We start from the raw sequence: 11,340 nt of genomic DNA, 5'->3' as shown, positions 1-11,340 counted from the left end.
TAGAAGCAGTCTGCAGGCCTAGGGGCTCGGCTTTACACACCAGAGGTCATGGAAGTGACTGGAACACCTCAATTCAATGATTTGCAAAGGTGACTGAATACTTTTGGCAATATAGTGTGTGTGTATGTATGTATGTATGTATGTATATACACACACAATTATATATTTACATTTTAGTGACTTTAAGTGAATTCATAGAATACACATAAAACCACAGATTTTGACCTAGAGTGCTTTATAGAGAAATGTAATACAATTAACTTTCTTTTTCTCTGCGCGTTACGTTGGCAGACTTTTAATTTGAAGCCACGTGTACCTTCATCATTAACACAGCTGGCATTAAGCTGTACATTCAGCAGATAGAAGTGATTTAAAGCCCAGAGGTCAGCAGGCAGGGAGGCGTTGAGAGGTGTTCAGTAAGTGTCCAATGTTTCTGTGAAATGTACCGAACCGAACCCGGCAGAGTTTTGCGTGTTATGGAGAAACACGTTCATAAACCTTTCTCGTGGTAAGAATCGTGCCCTGGCTAAACTGGGCTGAAGATGGCTTCCGTTTCGCCAACGTCTAGTTCGAATTTTGCCGTTCCACCTTAAGCGGTGCAGCAATTACATTATGGCGCCTCAGTTCTTATAACATTAACTGCCGCTTCATTTAAGGTGGAGCGGGCCAGTTCGAAACACAAGCCAGTTCCAACCTCGCGGTTAAGCTCTTAATCCCTTCCATTCCCGGCAGCCGCGGCTGAAGTGGTTTGTGCCCTACGACGTTAAAACAACATATTTCGGCGTTGGAGCATCAGCAAGTAACAAAACCGAAGGGAAAAAGTCAAAGCACTGAAAGCTAAACCGAGCTAAACCAAAGTGAGAGCATTGGGCCAGCTATTTAACTGAGCTCGAGGTCTTAGGCTTTACTACTTTTTACTGCACAGACCAGGTTGACTTTGGAGCCCAATTTCATGGTGTCATTCAATTTACTAGGTTGTTAAAACCAAACAAACAAATAAAACATCTTGATTATAGTTTATTTCACAGCTATATTTTATATAGATATTGGCCCTGAGTGATTTAACACTGGGCATGGTAAACCAGAAGCTGGATTATACAAACCTGTTTTTACACTGAACTCTACCACATTCCCATTTTTGTTTTATATTTGAGTTTCATATGTTACTCAAAGGCTTTTCAGAGGTGGTGGCCTGAAAAAATGAGAAATCTTGAAAGTATGCAGTTCCTTTGCTGTTGAAGTATCTGGGTATAAGAAATAAATTTTAAAAATCATATATAGGTAATCATTGTAAAGTTCTCAATCCTTAATTAAATCCATTGATAACTAACTTGTGAAATATTTCCCTGCAGTTTGAAATGCCACCCCGTATCAGTCCCCTTAAGGATGCAATTCAGCACGTTGTTTCAAAGACAGACAAAACATGCAGACTAGAGGTGAAATACATCAATGCAGTGAAAGGTAAGGTGGTGTCTGATAGATTTATTAGTTAGTAATTATTAATCTAACACTGGTTGGGTGATATACCAGTTCATGTGGTTTACCAGGTGAAACTCTTTTTAAGGTATTAGTTTTGTCATTACTTTTATACCAGTGTGCATGTAAATGCAGATAACACAACATACAAACAGTGCAGACCTCACTGACTCCCTCACCTCTTGTGTAGTGAGCTGCAGTAAAAGTCAGTCCTTTGTGGTAGCCATTAATGTAAATATACTAAACTGTGATATACACCAAAAGCATCAGTAATCTTAATTATACCATGATATAAATTGTTGCCCATACCGCCCATATGAGCATCTGATGCAAACCTTCAGGGTACATTAAATAGGCACTATATTGCTGTCTATCTCAAATGAGCGACCATCTGTTGAGGTCAATTTTTGTGTTTTTTTTTTGTGGTTCATATTACCATAGACAAATGAATAATGGTAGAATAGAGAAAAGTTTTCCTGTTTTGTTGAAAATGTTTTTGTTGTGTTTTACAGGACGTGGTGTATTTGCAAAGGGTTCAATTTGCAAAGGAGATTTTGTTGTTGAATATAGAGGAGATATGATAAATGATGCAGAATCCCAGAGAAGAAGAAAACTTTACCTTCCGTCATGTGCTGCATTTATGTTTGCGTTTAAGTGGAGAGGGAAAACATGGTGGTAAGATTTCAAGTTGTTCCTAAACTACACTCCTTATACTGAACTATACTACGCTAAACTAAGTGATACTCTAATTTTGGTGTAATATATTGTGTAAGCCCTTTTTTATGTTTCCATCTTTATAAGTATTGATGCCTCTAGAGAAGATGGATCATTTGGACGGCTAGTTAATGACGAACACCAACATCCAAACTGTAGGATGAAAAAAATTGACGTGAATGGAAAACCCCACCTTTGTTTGTTTGCCTTGAATGACATCAAAGAAGGAGAAGAAGTAACTTATGACTATGGAGGTGAAGATTGCCCGTGGAGAACAAAGGTATGTTGCACAGTACACAGTAAACAGAACGGCTATCAGTGTTTCAGAATGTATTAAATAACCTTGTGCTTGAATTATAGTTTGAATAAATTAGAAATATGTTTGTCTCTATTTATGAGAAAAAAATCTGCATAACAAAATACCAATCAAGTGTTATCAGAATTTTCTTGATCAACCAAGTTGACAGTCTTCTAATACAGGAACAGGCAGTGGATAAACATGAAAGTTATTCATGTTTATGAGCCATTGAAGGTTATTTTAGATTAGTGAGTGTGTTTACATGCACTTAATAATCTGATAACTGCAGAATAACAGACTGTGTCAGTAACTGATTCACTTTGTGTACATTTAATAATCTGATAATTGCAGAAAATCAGATTGTGTCAGTATCTAATTCAATGTGTTTACATAGTCTTGAATAATCAGATAATGGTGAAACTCTGGATCTGCATGAGTTAGACAGGAATCGGATTTCTGCTTTATAACTAATTCTTATTAAAAATGTTGCAGGTGGGTGAAGAAACAGCTAATGATGCAAATGTAGAGAACTCCAACCATCCCTTCCATTTAAAGACTGGGGATGAACATAACGTGAAAACTCAGCAGGTATAATAACAATTTTAAATCAAAGGTTTAATTGCATACAGATTATGTAAAACAGTGTGGTTGGTTAGTGTAGTGGTTAACACCTCTGCCTTCTACGCTGTAGACTAGGGTTCAGTCCCCGCCTGGGTAAACACCCTACACTATACCAATGAGAGTCCTTGGGCAAGACTTCTAACACTGCCTTCGCCTACTTGTGTAAAATGATCAAATGGGTTAGGGTTAGGGTTGAATTGTAAGTCGCTCTGGATAAGAGCATCAGCCAAATGCCATAAATGTAAATGTAAACAGAAACAGAGGCATATCACTAAAAACTGCCTTTATAGATAAGCAGCATACAAGCTGATACAATGGCGGCATGCGACTTCGGACGGACCCTCCTCTCAAAGACTCAGATGGATGATGCTACTGGTCCAACCAACACTACTCAACAGGTACATTCATGTTCATAGCTTCAATTTGACCTCTACAGTCTTTCTTTGTCACGGTTCTTTTAGTTTTGTTATTATTAGCACCTAAAAGGAGGAAGAAATTTATTTAGACTGTGATCTAGTGTGAGTCAGTAGACCCGAACACAGTTTAATGATGTATGTCCAGTAGCTTAGTTGTAGTGGGACAGGTAGAGCAGATTTGAACTTTCACAGGGATTTTTATCTTGGTTAATTATCACTCTATTCTGGACGCTCACGACGTCCCCACAACACACCTTCAGTCAGTGTGTGAGCAGAAGGTGTGTTTGAATGGATCGAAACAGCGTTTGAAAACTTGGATAAAAACTGGTCCCCACAAGTAACTTTAGCATAGAGTGTGAAAGGTGCCCATAAAACCTGTTTAGGGTGTGTAAAGGTGGTCAGAGCTTGGCTGGGCAGAAAGAAATTTTTTATGATTTTACTTTTTTTTTCTCTGAAGTCTGGTGTATGTTGCCATGCATCTCCTCTAAGAGATTTTGTCTGAAGAGGCAGTCAGTGTTTTTGTCTGGCATGCAGCATTTTCATCAGATTGATTTTTGTTTCTATATTTTAGTTTTCTAAAATAGTGTCTTTATGAAATATGCATTTACAGACAAGCAGCGTTACAGATAATGCTATGGTAGCGCACGACTCCCGTCCTTCCCTCCTGTCAAAGACTCAGATGGATGATGCTACTGGTCCAACCAACACTACTCAACAGGTACATTCATGTTCATAGCTTCAATTTGACCTCTACAGTCTTTCTTTGTCACGGTTCTTTTAGTTTTGTTATTTTAAGCATCGAAAAGGAGGAAGAAATTTATTTAGACTGTGATCTAGTGTGAGTCAGTAGACCCGAACACAGTTTAATGATGTATGTCCAGTAGCTTAGTGGTAGTGGGACAGGTAGAGCAGATTTGAACTTTCACAGGGATTTTTATCTTGGTTAATTATCACTCTATTCTGGACGCTCACGACGTCCCCACAACACACCTTCAGTCAGTGTGTGAGCAGAAGGTGTGTTTGAATGGATCGAAACAGCGTTTGAAAACTTGGATAAAAACTGGTCCCCACAAGTAACTTTAGCATAGAGTGTGAAAGGTGCCCATAAAACCTGTTTAGGGTGTGTAAAGGTGGTCAGAGCTTGGCTGGGCAGAAAGAAATTTTTTATGATTTTACTTTTTTTTTCTCTGAAGTCTGGTGTATGTTGCCATGCATCTCCTCTAAGAGATTTTGTCTGAAGAGGCAGTCAGTGTTTTTGTCTGTCATGCAGCATTTTCATCAGATTGATTTTTGTTTCTATATTTTAGTTTTCTAAAATAGTGTCTTTATGAAATATGCATTTACAGACAAGCAGCGTTACAGATAATGCTATGGTAGCGCACGACTCCCGTCCTTCCCTCCTGTCAAAGACTCAGATGGATGATGCTACTGGTCCAACCAACACTACTCAACAGGTACATTCATGTTCATAGCTTCAATTTGACCTCTACAGTCTTTCTTTGTCACGGTTCTTTTAGTTTTGTTATTTTAAGCATCGAAAAGGAGGAAGAAATTTATTTAGACTGTGATCTAGTGTGAGTCAGCAGACCCGAACACAGTTTAATGATGTATGTCCAGTAGCTTAGTGGTAGTGGGACAGGTAGAGCAGATTTGAACTTTCACAGGGATTTTTATCTTGGTTAATTATCACTCTATTCTGGACGCTCACGACGTCCCCACAACACACCTTCAGTCAGTGTGTGAGCAGAAGGTGTGTTTGAATGGATCGAAACAGCGTTTGAAAACTTGGATAAAAACTGGTCCCCACAAGTAACTTTAGCATAGAGTGTGAAAGGTGCCCATAAAACCTGTTTAGGGTGTGTAAAGGTGGTCAGAGCTTGGCTGGGCAGAAAGAAATTTTTTATGATTTTACTTTTTTTTTCTCTGAAGTCTGGTGTATGTTGCCATGCATCTCCTCTAAGAGATTTTGTCTGAAGAGGCAGTCAGTGTTTTTGTCTGTCATGCAGCATTTTCATCAGATTGATTTTTGTTTCTATATTTTAGTTTTCTAAAATAGTGTCTTTATGAAATATGCATTTACAGACAAGCAGCATTACAGATAATGCTATGGTAGCGCACGACTCCCGTCCTTCCCTCCTGTCAAAGACTCAGATGGATGATGCTACTGGTCCAACCAACACTACTCAACAGGTACATTCATGTTCATAGCTTCAATTTGACCTCTACAGTCTTTCTTTGTCACGGTTCTTTTAGTTTTGTTATTTTTAGCACCTAAAAGGAGGAAGAAATTCATTTTGACTGTGATCTAGTGTGAGTCAGCAGCCCCGAACACAGTTTAATGATGTGCATACAGTAGCTTAGTGGTAGTGGGACAGGTAGAGCAGATTTGAACTTTCACAGGGATTTTTATCTTGGTTAATTATCACTCTATTCTGGACGCTCACGACGTCCCCACAACACACCTTCAGTCAGTGTGTGAGCAGAAGGTGTGTTTGAATGGATCAAAACAGCGTTTGAAAACTTGGATAAAAACTGGTCCCCACAAGGAACTTTAGCATAGAGTGTGAAAGGTGCCCACAAAGCCTCTTATATTCTTGGTGTGTAAAGGGTAGACAGGTCTTGGCTTGACATAAAGAAATTCTTTGTTTTACTTTTTTTTTCCTCTGAAGTCTGGTGTATGTTGCCATGCATCTCATTGTAGAGATTTTGTCTGAAGAAGTAGTTAGTCTTTTTTCATGTCACGCAGCATTTTCATCAGATTGATCTTTTTTTTCTATATTTTCATTTTCTAAAATAGCATTAATATGAAATTTCCATTTACAGACATGCTGCATTAAAGTTAATACTATGGTGGCGTGCAACTCCCATCCTTGTCTCCTGTCAGAGATGGATGATGCTACTGGTCCAGCCAACACTCCTCAACAGGTACTGTAGATTGAATTCTCCAGTCTGTCCTTGTCACTTTTTTGTTGTTTTGTTATTTTAAGCATCTAAAAGGAAAAAGGCATTTAATTGTAACTGTGATCTAGTTTGAGTCAGTATACCTGAGCACAGCTTAATGTTATGAGTGGTATTGGAGCTTTTCCAGCAGATTTGAACTTTCACAGGGATTTTTATCTTGGTTAATTGTCATTCTATTCTGGACACTCACGACGTCCCCGCAACACACCTTCAGTCAGAGTGTGAGCAGATAGTGTGTTTGAAAAATTGGACTGGTTCCCACAAGGAACTTTAGCATATAGTGTGAAATATTCTCAGAAAGGTTATTTTGTTTAACATGTATGAATGCGGAGCTTGATTGGACAAGAAGAAATATTCTGTAATGAATTTGATGTTTTTCTTTGTTAATTTTTTTTCAAGTAATATGTGTGTATGTGTCTCTCCAAATAATGGTGTTAAATATTATTTATATTGTTTGTTTCATTAACAGATTGTGACATGTTTTGAAAACAAAAATGAAGTTTTTGTACCAAGACTGAGACGGACTAAGAGTGTCATAGTAAGTTTTCAATTAAGTGGCAAAATGAAGATCTGAGGTTGTATTTACAACTTCAAACAACAACCTTTTTCATGATCAGTTATTCAGTGTGTTGAATTATTCATTGATAAATTATTTGGTCTGTAAAATACCAACAAACAGTGAAAATCCATGCAGTACTTTTTTTTTGTACAAGAAGTAAAGAATCAACCCTTATACAATTGTCAGAATAGTTTCTGATTTACTTGTCAATTTACTGATAAACTGTTTAACTAATTGTTGCAGATTTACAGATTTCTCATTATTTTTGTTTTTTAGATAAAACACACAGATCTTGAAAATTCTGATGAACTGTATGATTCTACATCAGAGGGTGAAGATCATTCTACACCAGACAGTTCAGATAATTACATTCCAGATACTACTTCTGAAAGTGACAGTGATGATAGCCTTAAACCAAAATATAAGTCTCATGATGATTTACTGGATGTCTATGGCTCAGTGAGTTCCCCTGTCTGTGACTCCACAACTTCAGACAAAATGATCTCTGATAGGCACAGACTTACATCTGAAGTGTCTGGATCAGATGAAGAACCATGTTCAAGTCAGAATGTAAATGACAGCATTGTTGTTGGTGCATGCACAAAAAAAGGTGGGAAGAGAGTGTACAACAAGAGACATTATTGCTTGTATTGCTGTATCCCTTATGCTAAGATGGCAAGGCATCTTGAATGTGCACACCAAGATAAATCTGATGTGGCTAAAGCTTTAAGCTTTCCAAAGGGTTCCAAGGAGAGAAAAACCCATCTAAACTACATTCGCAACCGAGGAAACTATGCTCACAATGCTGCTGTCATGGAGTCAGGAAAGGGAAAACTAGTGCCATTTAAACGTCCACCTAAAGAAGTGCAAGGAAATGACTTCATGCACTGTGCATACTGTCAAGGACTTTTTACAAGAAAGGTGCTATGGCGACATGTGCGCAGTTGTAGACTTCGACCTGGATCGGTTGCCCCCAAACCAGGAAAGAACCGTGTTCAGTCCATGTGTACATACACAGGGCCTGTACCTTCAACTATTAGTAAACAACTGTGGGGAGTAATCAGTGCCATGAATCCTGACTCAATTACAGATATAGTAAAAAATGACCAAGTCATTATTGATGTTGGGCAGCACTTGTTAAACAAAGGTGGAACATCAGCCAAAAATCAACAGTCTGTGCGAGAGAAGATGCGAGAAATGGGAAGGCTGATTCGCAATGCTAGAAAAGTCACCACCTTAAAAAAAATGGAAGACCTCATAAATCCAAAGAAGTACATGGAGACTGTCAAAGCTGTCAAGTTGACATGTGGGTATGACAGTGAAACAAATAAGTTTTTGATTCCATCACTAGCAAACAAACTTGGGAATACCCTGGTTAAAGTAAGCAAACTCTTAAAAGCTCAGGGATTAATCTCAAACAATGACAAACTTGTGAAGAATGCCAGTGAGTTTCAGGATGTTCATCAGGAAAAGTGGAATGAACTGATCTCGGCTACAGCTTTGAGGAACATCAGGGAAGCAAAGTGGAATGTGCCTACTCTCATGCCCTTTACCGAAGATGTCCAAAAAATGCATGCATATCTCACTCAAGTGCAAGATGAGTGGTACAATTCACTCTCTGAAAGTCCCTCTACAAAGGCCTGGATGGAGCTGGCAAAGGTGTGTCTGGCCCAGATCATACTTTTTAACCGGCGCAGGGAAGGAGAGGTGGCAAGCATGCCCTTATCTGCATTTTCATCAAGAGACACTTCTGACCCACATGTGGATGTGGACTGGGCGCTCTCTGAAGTGGAAAAAAAACTCTGCAGACACTTCTCAAGGATTGTTATTAGAGGAAAACGCGGTCGCCCGGTTCCAATTCTTCTGACTCCAAAAATGCTGGGTGCGTTAGAACTCCTTGTTAAGCAGAGAGAGGCTTGTGGGGTTCTAAAGGACAATGGTTATATGTTTGCAAGACCAGAAGCTATGACACATTTCCGAGGTTCAGACTGCATTCGTGGCTTTGCAAAGGCATGTGGTGCAAGGTGCCCCGAGTCGCTAACATCTACCAGACTGCGAAAGCATGCTGCAACCCTTTCAACAGTCCTGAACATGACAGATACAGAGATGGATCAGCTTGCCAATTTTCTTGGACATGATATAAGAATCCATCGTGAGTTCTATCGACTACCTGAGAAGACGCTGCAGCTCGCCAAGATCAGCAAAGTTCTAATGGCACTGGAGCAAGGAAGATTAGCAGAGTTTCATGGCAAGAACTTGGATGAAATTGGGCTAGATCCAGATGGTGAGTTATTTGACTTTCATTTGTTTATTCTCTATTTCTTTTTGTTTAATCACATTGTTAAGCTATACTTTGTATATGTCTCACAGAAAAAATTCTGGACAGTGATGAAGACACGAGTGTACAGGAGGAAAAGCGTTCATCATCAACATCTACTGTTGATGGTATGTTTTGTCAGTAAATTACTGTTGAAACAGTATACTTTGCCTCTATCGTGATAAACTTAATTTCTTGCTTTTTATTGTAAGTCCCAACACATAGGAGTTTCAGCTATTATTATATAGTTATTTAGCTAACTAATGGATAATGACAATGATTTGTTGTCATTATAGTGTAATATAGTTTGTCAAATGTGCATATCTTTAGGATATGGAATGACTGTAAAAAAAACAAAACAACAAAAACAGTGATGTAAAAAAAAATCAAACATAATTAATGGGATACTTAAATCAAACCTACTGTAATTCCATGACAGTCATACTTTCATGGTTAGGTCTTTTTTTTTGTCTAAACACTTTTAGCTGTCTAGACTACCCAAGTAAACTGAGTGAACTTGAGCCGGTTGGCACTTTTTGTGGTGGCTCTTTATTGTACACTGATTATAATAAAAAGAAGATGAATATACTTATAAAATTTATGCTTTAATTGCACAATTATGCTTTAATGGTTTAATGCACTTAAATGCACTAACTATAACTCAAACATCCTTAATGTATTGTCAGCATTCTGAGGCACATGAAAAGTATTTGTATTTTTTTAAATGCATTTTGAAATTATTCGATTATGAATTCATTTCTATAGAGCCATCAGCAGAAGAGTCACTTTCTCCCACCAAGAAGAATGAAATGCCACCACCACCACCTAAGAAATACAAACCACTATCAGATGAAGATGAGACACCTTCAAGATTCGGTGCTATGAGGCATTCTTCCAAAGGTAATCTCTTTACACATTTTTATTTTGTATGTTAGAGACATACTGTCAGTGTATGAATTAAACTAGAACATGCTGTGGTAACAGTGATGGCAGCCACATGGGAATATAAAAAGAAACTGCCCACCTTTGAATCACTGACCACCTGACATCTGCTTGTAATTTTATTGGTGCATCAATACCATTTTTTTCCAGACTTAGCAAAAGTACATGTTTCTTAGAACTTGCCAATACTGATTTTGCCATACAATAACCATAATCTCCTTAGAATTGTTTAGTTCTTAGAGAGAATGACTGCATGTGCATCTGAGTTTATGTCTGGTGGGAATCTGCCAAGGAGGAACGCTTAAGGTTACAGACGGATTTTGGTCTGACTCTCATGGAGTCTGCAACTTTTCTCTGTGAGAGCAGAACCACCTTCACTGCCAGCTGGTGTCATTTGTTCATTTGTGCAGCAGTGCACACTTGGCTTATGCCACATGGTATCAGCTGGTATTGGATTTTGATAACAGTACATTTTTTTTGAGGTCAAGTACAAGTTAATGAGCATGGTATCGGCTGGTACAATGTTATTGATTATATTATTGTGTTATTGATGCATCCCCAGTAATTTTGTCACTGAAAAATTAAAAATCTGTGCTATTTAAATTTTTGTTACTTTTCTCTGTAAAGGCTAAAAAATTAGCAGTACAGCAATTTACAGATTTCACAAACTGTTGCTCACTCATTAAACCAATCATTAACACAGTAACAGAGGGAGTTCTTTAACCAGGTACACTATATTGCCAAAAGTATTCAGTCACCAATCCAATCAATGAATTCAGGTGTTCCAGTCACTTCCATGGCCACAGGTGTATAAAGCCGAGCCCCTAGGCCTGCAGACTGCTTCTACAGACATTAGTGAAAGAATGGGTCGCTCTCAGGAGCTCAGTGAATTCCAGCGTGGTACCGTGATCGGACGCCACCTGTGCAGCAAGTCCAGTCGTGAAATTTCCTCACTACTAAATATTCCACAGTCAACTGTCAGTGGTATTATAACTAACCGGAAGTGACTGGGAACGACAGCAACTCAGCCACGAAG

At 38.5% G+C, this 11,340-nt stretch overlaps 1 long non-coding RNA gene across 1 annotated transcript; it reads left to right on the top strand.

Annotated features, from left to right (window-relative positions):
- The first annotated feature begins 337 nt into the window (after positions 1–337).
- Positions 338–2,074, top strand: LOC119263157. The gene is made up of 3 exons (XR_005130161.1): positions 338–416; positions 1,353–1,461; positions 1,989–2,074. It is a non-coding gene; the product is annotated as an uncharacterized LOC119263157 (long non-coding RNA).
- Positions 2,075–11,340: the final 9,266 nt, after the last annotated feature.

This window comes from Pygocentrus nattereri, chromosome 1, assembly GCF_015220715.1.
Source record: "Pygocentrus nattereri isolate fPygNat1 chromosome 1, fPygNat1.pri, whole genome shotgun sequence".
Taxonomy (NCBI): domain Eukaryota; kingdom Metazoa; phylum Chordata; class Actinopteri; order Characiformes; family Serrasalmidae; genus Pygocentrus; species Pygocentrus nattereri.
The sequence above is the reverse complement of the archived record's forward strand: the minus strand, read 5'-3'. Positions and strand labels throughout refer to the sequence as shown.